The sequence below is a fragment of the Schistocerca gregaria genome, chromosome 2 (assembly GCF_023897955.1).
Source record: "Schistocerca gregaria isolate iqSchGreg1 chromosome 2, iqSchGreg1.2, whole genome shotgun sequence".
NCBI lineage: Eukaryota > Metazoa > Arthropoda > Insecta > Orthoptera > Acrididae > Schistocerca > Schistocerca gregaria.
Genome location: NC_064921.1, coordinates 582,208,421 through 582,218,571, shown reverse-complemented (window position 1 = coordinate 582,218,571; position 10,151 = coordinate 582,208,421).

The window sequence follows — 10,151 nt, the reverse complement described above, 5'->3', positions numbered from 1 at the left end:
CAAGACTGTCTGTCTGTATCCCCACAGTGAATCCATAGACACCCCCGTCTATACTCCATGGGTTAAAGTCACCTCCAACTAGTATTGCATGATCTGGATATTTATGCGTTACTGCCCATAGACCTTCTTTGAATGACTCTAAACTGTCACAGGACAACTGAGTGATTGGTGAAAGCATTCGACAATTATACTGATTTCACTTAGACCTGTTATACGAGAGGGTAGTCAGTAAGCCAAAAATTGATTATTTTAGGAAACTCCTCAGAAACAAGATCAGGAGTGACATATTCAGTGCTTATAATATGAATGAAAGTTACAACACTTTAATTAAAATACGTCCTTATCTTACTTTGAAGCTGTTTTCCGACAAAATTAAACCATATTAGACTAAGGTTTATGAAAAAGCCATGATTACTCACGAATTAAAGTATTTTATATGGTATTCGTACTGCATTCAAGGAACTCCTAGGTAATCTTGCATGGTGAATCATTCACACTCCCAGCCAAGCTCGTTCTACCGACCCACCAACTCGAAACAGCAGACTGACCAGCGCTGGTCCAGCAGGTGAAGAGGACATCAACCATACATGGGTGCAACTGCCTACCTCACATACAAGTCCAAAAGTTTTTTTTGCAAAACATACTGAAAACTGTGAATTTGTAATATTACAGGACTATATAATCTGGCCAGCGTGACAGCCACCCTACTCATTCTTGTATTAAGTTTTTTGAATGGAAGATCAACAAAGTCTCATTAAACTACCTAAAACAAGTGTGAGGTCTGCTTAAACAGACAGTTATGCGGGATGCAAACCGAGAAGAAATGGATAATGCCCCATGTGGTCATTTACACCTCAACATGCAGACAGCTAATTCGGACTCCAAGAAGCCAGTCATCTTTAAATTTGACATGAGATACCTTGATCCAGAGAATATTTGAGTGAAAGTTGTAGACAATGATCTGTGGATGCACGCCTGCTATGACAGTTACAGGGCAGTAATGGACTGACACCTTGAAGACTCACATACACATATCAGTTACATATGAATGCTATGTACTCGCTTTTTTCAGCATATGGCGTACTCACTATTACAATACTGAGGGAACCACATCACAGACAGCTTCATATCTTCCTATCTTCCTGTCCCAGCCTCCTTTACGCCTGTACCAAGTGAATCTAGGTTTGGTCACTTCCATACTCCCTCAACATTTGGCACAGTGTTGTGGGCCGGCCGAACAGCTCTAGGCGCTACAGTCTCGAACTGCATGCCCGCTACAGTCGCAGGTTCGAGTCCTACCTTGGGTGTGGAATTGTATGATGTCCTTAGGTTAGTTAGGTTCAAGTAGTTCTAAGTTCTAGGGGACTGATGACCACAGTCGTTAAGTCCCGTGGTGCTCAGAGCCATTTTGAACAGTGCTGTGGGCCACTCCACAATGAGAAATGGTCCAACTGTATCTTTCTTTGCATCTGGCCACAGGACGGCTGAGGGCCGACACCAAGAAATGGTCCAATCATATCCTGCTCAGCAGCTGGTCACAACAGAGCTGGTGAAGCACATCTATGTGCAACCAAACTACTAGAGGGTGCCCACTGATCACCACTCCCCCCAGTGCCCCACACTAGATGGAAGGGGGGACATCTCAAGGACACCATGGCAAGTAACGTCTCTGACTAGAGAACACATGTGGATGACTCGGTGCAGAACCTTGTATCATGTCAATGTATTGTATGTCCAATAATGAGCAGCAAAGCAATATCGTCATATCAACATGTCATCTCCATTACTGGTACGATCGCTGAACCTAACAGAGAAAGCTACCTCAGACCGATAATTCTGTCCTTATAAATGGTTTTCGTCACAATGTGATTTTCAAAGATGATGTTTCTTGTTTCGCTCCAATATACGAGATACGAAATAAATTTGAAGTAGCTGACAATGTTAAAACATTTTTCAAGGAGTGTGATGCTGCTGATTGTATGGTAAAAGTGTTCTAGCCTGACGATGATGGAGAGTTTAGTTATAACATGGTAGCTATACTGTGTGACATTGCAGTGACATGTCATGATGCGGTGTTTAACTTTTTATTTTCTCAATTTTAATTATGAATTTGGAAGACTGGCTAACTATGGAGAAAGGTATCAGTTTGCCTTGGTGGAAAGCGAGTGGACTGAGTGGCCACATAGTGGTTCTGGTGTGAATACAGGGGATCTGTCACAAAGGCTCTGGTGGAAGGAGGCTGATGCTTTTGCAGAACTGTCCGTAGTAAGTACCTGCCCGTCCATTTCGGCTACCAAAGTTGTCACACCCAGAGAACAGCCATGTGTGACGAATTCACCTTCCCGTACACAGAATGCAGAAGAGATCGATATGGTGCTGCTAGCCTACTGTGGGAAAATTCGTTGTCTTCTCTCCAATCATTTGAGTCTTGTTTGACACCATGCTTTGTCGCAAAGGACTCAACCAATGAGTGGAACCTACCGAGAAGTCAGTTGCCACCTTCTGCATACTAAAATCCCTTCAATGAGCCTCCCCACCAGACTGAATTTTTCGAGAGGTAGAGAGATAAAAGGAATCCGTTTTGAGACTTGCCATCGAGTGCACCTGTCCTGACAATGGTAAAAGCTATTCTCGGATGCTCTCTAAGCCATTTTGAAATTGGTGCTGACTTGTGCGCTAGGGCACATGTTTTCTGAGCTCTAAGTTTCACATTGTGCTTGTTATGTTTCTTATTTCGCGAGTCTTGCAAATCGATTACTTTGATTTTCGAGCTGTGAATATTACGAAAGCTTGCTGTGCTTACCATGTAGTGTTCCCCTCCAATGTATTGAGGGTACACTATCATACAGATAACGGCCTAGTGATTCACTGCTTGCCCTTAATGTTCAGAGAACTGATTATCTCTTGATAGTAATTACTTAGTAAGAATTATCCTTGGTTTAAGTAGAACTTTTGCATTCATGCTTTGCAGTTATAAATCCAACTACCTTGCAACTAATCCTAACTAGGGGACATGTCAATAATAAACATTGTTAGTTATTTGCATACCGGTATCTAATTTGTTGACTTACTGTGATGGAGTTTCCACAGCAGTACAGGTGCCCACACTTTGGAGATTCTGATTAATTTGTTTAAATTAATTAGTAATGAGAACTGCACTTACTCATCTAGCATTTCAGTGTAGAAGTCGTAAGTGAGGTTGGCAGGCAGCAGCCACAACTGGTAAACCCCAGTACCATTCCAACACAATGTCTCAGTGGGACGATAACAGTTTACCACCATAAAAAGTTTAAATTTCAGATGTTACGAGACTGTGGTATTGAGTTTTCCGTAATTGTCCAGGTACTTCTGAGCAAAATGGTGCTGTGGAACAACCAACTCTATATGTAAAATCACCTCATTCCATGTTATCATCTAGCAACTTATCAAATCATTTTTATCTCATGACTGTAATACATTCAATTTTCTACTCAGCTGTACTGGGGAGTGAAGAAACCAAGGTAACACAATTTTCGAGTTGTGAACTGCAAAAGTGTTTGACCCTTTATCTATTTACACATTTTTGAGTCAAAATTCTGTGTCTATTTTCCAAAGAAATTTCGTTCCAAGTTCGATGGGAAAGCTATATCTGGCCATGTTGTTGGCTATACGAATCACAAAGAGGTTTACAAACTATGTACCCCAACAAAAAATCTTGTAATGAAATCACACAAAGTTGATTTTTGACAAGAGAAATAATGTACAACTGTAAATTCGATTTAGCTGGCATTTAATTCTGTACCTGAAGAAATATAAGAGAAAAGTGACTTGATTAATAGGCCTAATTCGCTTCAAATGAGAACGTTAAATCTAGTGTTATTGATCAAATAAAGACTAGTGACCAAGTATGTTTGGATAAATTACCATTTGCTGTCCAGTTTGTTAAATAACGAGCTAGATTTAATGATTGCAAATTAGGTTACCAGGCACTTCAGTCTCTAGAAACAAATACATTAGATTTCCAGACAAAAGCACTCTGTGAAGAGCTTACACCAATACGTTTGAATGAAGGTACATAAAATCGTGATTCCAAATAGTTTAACTTAATGAACAAAGAAATGTAGGCGTTGAAGAAAATTATACCTGAGAATTGGCTAGAAATGTCTAAACTTAAACATGTTATCTATAATCGATGGGTACTTCAGATGAAAAATAAAGCTGGTGGATCGATTGATCGATATCATGCTCAGTTGTTTGTGATATGTTTCAACGTGCAGTATTTGATTGAGGCGAAACTTTTAGTTCAGTTGCTCGTTATGATGCAGCTTGTACCTTAGTGGAGTCCACTAGAAATTGGCCACACAACGAACTTGTGACGTCACACAAGTCGCCTTGCCAATCACACATCACGAACACTAGGCTATGTGTGGGGCCAATGGGAAAACAATACGTCAGTGACAAGGTGGCCACTAAAGGCCTTAACATTGTCATCTGTTATAGAGAGTTACTGCATGTGTTATCGTATGTATATAAGCACAGAGCTAATAATTATTAAACTCATCTGAAATAATAACTCACTGCCTGCTGCAGATGGTCGCTGGCATTTGTAAGACCTGTAGTGTCTCGTTCTGTGATGCATGCCACAGGGCCTGTACCTTAATAGTGATTGTAGCTGAAGAAAACTTGTAGCTTGAGCAATTCGACGTTAGAACTGCATTTTTGTATGGTCATTTGGGCACAGAAGTACATATAACTCACCTAGAAGATTTCGACGAAGGGTCGGGTTGTGTTTGTCGCCTCAAGAAACCATTATATGGACTTCAGCAGTCACCTCATTGGTGGAATTATAAGTTTGACTCTTCGTGAGAAAAAATAGACTGATTCTTTCAACAGCAGAGTCTTGCATTTACATTCAACAGAGAGAAACAGAAAATTTGCTGATGACTATCGACAATTATGTTATTGCAGGATCAAATCCAAGTGTAGTGAATTGATTTGTAGATCTGCTGAAATCAGAATTCAGAATAACAGTGGGCTCTTTAGACTCATTTCTAGGCATGCCAATAGATCAGTGAGAGTCTGACTTGTTTTTCCACAGCAACCACACAGGGAGAAGATTCTCCATCGTTTTGACATGCCTGATTGAAGACTATAAGAAACTGCATGTGTTAAAGAATAATTAGGCCATGAATCTAAGAAAAGTCTCCAAAGCTCAGATCCTTACTGTTCAGCTGTGGGATCATTAATTTATCGGACATGTTCTACATGTCCAGATCTCGCTTACACTGTTTCAAAAGTTGTCTGATCAATGGTTAAACCCACTTCTTCTGACTGGAACACTGTAAGACGCATTTCCAGAAACCTTTGTGCTACCTCAGATTTGGGTCTCTTTTACACTTCACACAGCAGCAAAGTTTGTGCCTATGCTGATGCTGACTCTGCAGGCAACATCTATAAAAGACGATCAACTAATGGTTTCATCTTAACAATGAGCTATATAGCTGTATTCTGCATGTCTCATCTGCAGAAATCAATCACACTATACAACATTGAAGCAGGTATGTTGTTGCCAATGATGGAGGCAAAGAATTGGTATAGCTTAACGGACTATTGTTGGATATTAGTGGAAAAACGGGACACACCTGTTTTATTCATTGATACTGTGTGCACCATTAAATTAGTCAAAAATCCAAAATTCGATAAACATTATAAGTATGTTGAAGTACATTACTACTTCTTATGTGAACTCTACTGAATGGGGATATCAGTGTGGAATATGGGTGTTCTAAAAATCAGTTTGAGGATGTGTTTACAAAGTCTCAATAGCAAACAAATTTAGTACAATGTGACCTAAGGTAGGACTTCGTAACTAATGTATTTTGTTCCCTTATTATTAAGATTTTTGTATTAACAGTAGTTTGTGGACCAAATTTCTATTTAGGGGAAGTATTCAAGTACATAAATCAAATTTTGTGTTTTCTGTATTCTGTTTTTTTTGTATTCTGTGAAACCTCTGCTCTAAGTGTTTCATGTTTTGTCCTTAGTAAAAAATACACTGAAGCACCAAAGAAACTGGTATATGCATGTATGTTTAAATTTAGAGATACGTAAACCGGCAGTATATGGCGCTGCAGTCGCAATGCCTACGTAAGACAACAGTGTCTGGTGCAGATGTTGGATCAGTTACTGCTGCTACAATGGCAGGTTGTCAAGATTTAAGTGAGTTTGGATGTGATGTTACAATGAGACACAGCACCTCCAAGGTAGTGATGAAGTGGGGATATTCCCATATGACCATTCCACAAATGTACTGTGAACATCAGGAATCTGGTAAATACCAAATATCCAACATCACTGCAGCCAGAAAAAGATCCTAGAATAACAAGACCAATGACCACTGAAAATAATTGGTCTACATGACAGAAGTGCAAGCCTTCCACATATTGTTGCAGATTTCAATACTCAGCATCAACAAGCGTCAACATGGGAACCATTCAACGAAACATCATCAGTGTGGACTTTCAGAGCTGAAGGCTCACTGGTGTACCCTTGATGACTGTATGACACAAAGCTTCATGCCTTGTCTGGGCCCATCAACACCAACATTGACTGTTGACAACTGGAAACATTTTGCCTGCCCAGACGAGTCTCGTTTCAAATTGTATCGAGGGGATGGACGTGCACGAGTATGGAGACAACCTCATGAATCCATTTACTATGCATGTCAGCAGGGGACTGTTGAAGCTGGTGAGAGCTCTGTAATGGTGTGTGGCATGTGCAGTTGGTGTGATATGGGACCCCTGATACGTCTAGATATGACTCTGAAGTGAAACATACATAAGCATGCTGTCTGATCAGCTGCATCCAGTCATGTCCATTGTGCATTCCGACGGACTTGGGAAATTCCAGCAGGACAATGCGATACTCCACACGTCCAGCATTGCTACAGAGTGGCTCCAGGAATACTATTCCGAGTTTAAACTCTTCAGCTGGCCACGAAACTCCCCAGACATGAACATTATTGAGCATATCTGTGATGCCTTGCAATGTGCTGTTCAGAAGAGATCTCCACCACCTTGTACGCTTTAAGATTTATGGACAGCCCTACAGGATTCACGACGTCAGTTGCCTGAAACACTACTTCAGACATTAATTGAGTCAATGCCAAGTGATGTCGTGGCACTTCTGAGTGCTCGCAGTGGTCCTACACTATTTTAGGCACTTTCTTTGGCTCTTCAGTGTATATCCTTTGTTCACCACAACATGCAGTTCCTTCTATGAACCTTATATCATGCTATGAATTGTCGTACAGTTATTTCGACTGTTCTCAAGAACGACCAGTGCTGTGTACCACCCACTGTTCTCAAGAAGAGTATAGCAGAAACAGTGAAAAACAGCATTATAACCTCCACCGTCATGTGCCTGAGTCACTGCCATTATTTATCAATCAGGTGTTATTGGAAACAGACACTGGCAATTATATCATAACTGAATGGTGCCAATACAGAAGTTCTGCATTATTGGCTGTAAAGGCAAATACTTGTCAGGACTAAAATTTGTTCAGTTTCTGAATTGGCAGAATGTTAGGAAGAATGGACACTTTTGGTACACAGAGCAAATTTCATTCGAGTAAAACAGCTCATAGTAATGTTCTAACAAGTAATGAGAAATTTTATTGTACATACTTAATTTTTTTAACTGTTCCACCAGGAGAACTCAGAACAGAGAAGGTTAGGTATGGCCCACTGTGGCAAATATTATTTCAACAAGACACACTGTCAATTTAAGAGATGTCTGGTAAGAGCCTGGTATTGCCACATAACCTCAGTGTGAGAAATGCACTGCCTTGTTACATAACAAGGGCTATGAGGCAGTACAATGCAACTTCAGCATCCAACACGACTGCAAAGTCAAAAGTAGGAAAAAAGAACTGAGATCAGTGACAGAGAATAATTATTGAATTACCATAGCAAGGGAAGGGGAGCTGATAGATCTGATAAACTAGGGCAAATGTGTTCAGATACATAATGCCATCACATCATTTGTGCATGGTTGGGGCTTTAAATAAGGAACTTTTGGAGCTCAAAGACACTTTCAGTCATACTGCCGTTCTGTCTGTGACACCAGAAACAGAAAAAATGATAGTTTGTTGCATTTCAATGAAACGACAACATGCTGATCGATGATGGTCTGTCTGCTATCTGCTTGTTAATTTCAACACTGAGATGCAGCCAATCTGATGCATAACACAGTGGTTTCGATTACATCAGAAGGTGAGTGGGGTGGTCGATGGAAGGATTCAATCATAATTTTAAGCCCATCCCTGATACTGAGTATTGCCCAAACAATTGCGCACATAGCTTATGTTCCTATGTCAGTGTATTTGAGTTTCTTGCCTACAAATACATCACCTCAATTTGCCATTAGCCTATCCTTTTGATACACGCTTATATTTTCACAAAAATATTATTGCAACCATTTCCAGGTATCAACCAGCTTTCTGTAACTGGTATCACGTGATCTCCACTGATTTCAGGAGCACTTCAAATTCTCACATGGGGGCAGTCTTTTGAGTCTTCTGTGTCTCCTAAAGCTGTCATTATCTGGACTAGGTGGAGAGTCACCTAATCCAATTTCCTTCTCAGTATGGAGTGTCAGCTTATGATAGGAACAGCCTAACTATACATTCAGGTGATAGTGGCTGTTTATGTTACAGCACAACTGATGTTATATGTTGTATGATATCCACTCACCCCACCGCCGCCCCACACCGAACCCAGGGTTATTGTGCAGTTTGGCCCGCATGGACTCCCCCCCACCCTGGGAACATCTCACATGAGACAAGTGTAACCCCAATGTTTGCGTGGTAGAGTAATTATGGTGTACGCATACATGGAGAAAGTGTTTGTGCAGCAATAACCGACATAGCGTAACTGAGGTGGAAAAAGGGGAACCAGCCCACATTCGCAGAGGCAGATCGAAAACCGCCTTAAAAACCACCCACAGACTGGATAGCACACCAGACCTTGACACTAATCCACTGGGTGGATTCGTGAAGCGGACCGGCATGCCTTCCCACTTGGAAGGCAGTGCATTAGACTGCACAGCTAACTGGGTGGGCGATGTTTTATGTTACATGTAGCTTAAACTTTTGTTATAAAAAAAATTGTTCACAGCTATAGACAGATTATTTCTGCGACCAAAGGGACATTTTACTGTATGAATATATGCTGAATGATTTGCTGATGGGTCACCAAAGTGTCAATAACAATAGTGTAAGATCCACACTCAAGCATGATGTGTGCAGCTCTACATCTACATTTGCACGGATATTCTGCAAGCCACCATACGGTGCAAGCCGGATGGTACCCTGTACCATTAGCTGTCATTTCCTTTCCGTTTCCACTAGCAAACAAAGCGAGGGGAAAACGATTATCTATATGCCTCCTTATGGGTCCTAATTTCTTATGTCTAATCTTTGTGATCCTTACTCAAATGTATGTTGGGGCAGGAGAATCGTTCGGCAGCCAGCTTGAAATGCCAATTCTCTAAATCTACCCGATAGCGTTTCTTGAAAAGTATGTCGCCTTCCTCCAAGGATTCCCATTTGAGTTCCCAAAGCATCTCTGTAACACTTATGTGTTGTTTAAACCTACTGGTAACAAATCTAGCAGCCTGCCTCTGAATTGCTTCGATATCTTTCTTCGATCTGGCCTGTCGTCAACATACAACTGAACATTAAAGAAATTAAGTGAATGATGCTTTGAAAAGGAAAATCACTGTAAAATTTTCCAGATGTAACTTTAAGTGACATACATACTAAAATAAAAACGAAAAATTCCTTTTTATTCATGTTGTAAACAGCATCTAGTGCTTCCTTGGCAATAGTTTCGTTGAAAGTCCTTTAAAGAGATTTTTCGCCTATAAACATCAAAATTTCTTTCCCACTTTGCATGTCTTAACAGTTATGGAGTAAAAATACAATTTCATGAAGTATGCTCGCCTTGAAAACTTTGGTACATCATGTCACCTACTTTTGAATTTGTTCATGGAAAACTTTCTTCAGTTAAGCACACCAAACCTCAACAGAATGGGAGATTGCATCACTTTCGGTGGGTATTTATACTGGACTTTATACAGTGTCACGTCAGTTTGTTTAGCCCAGTACCGAT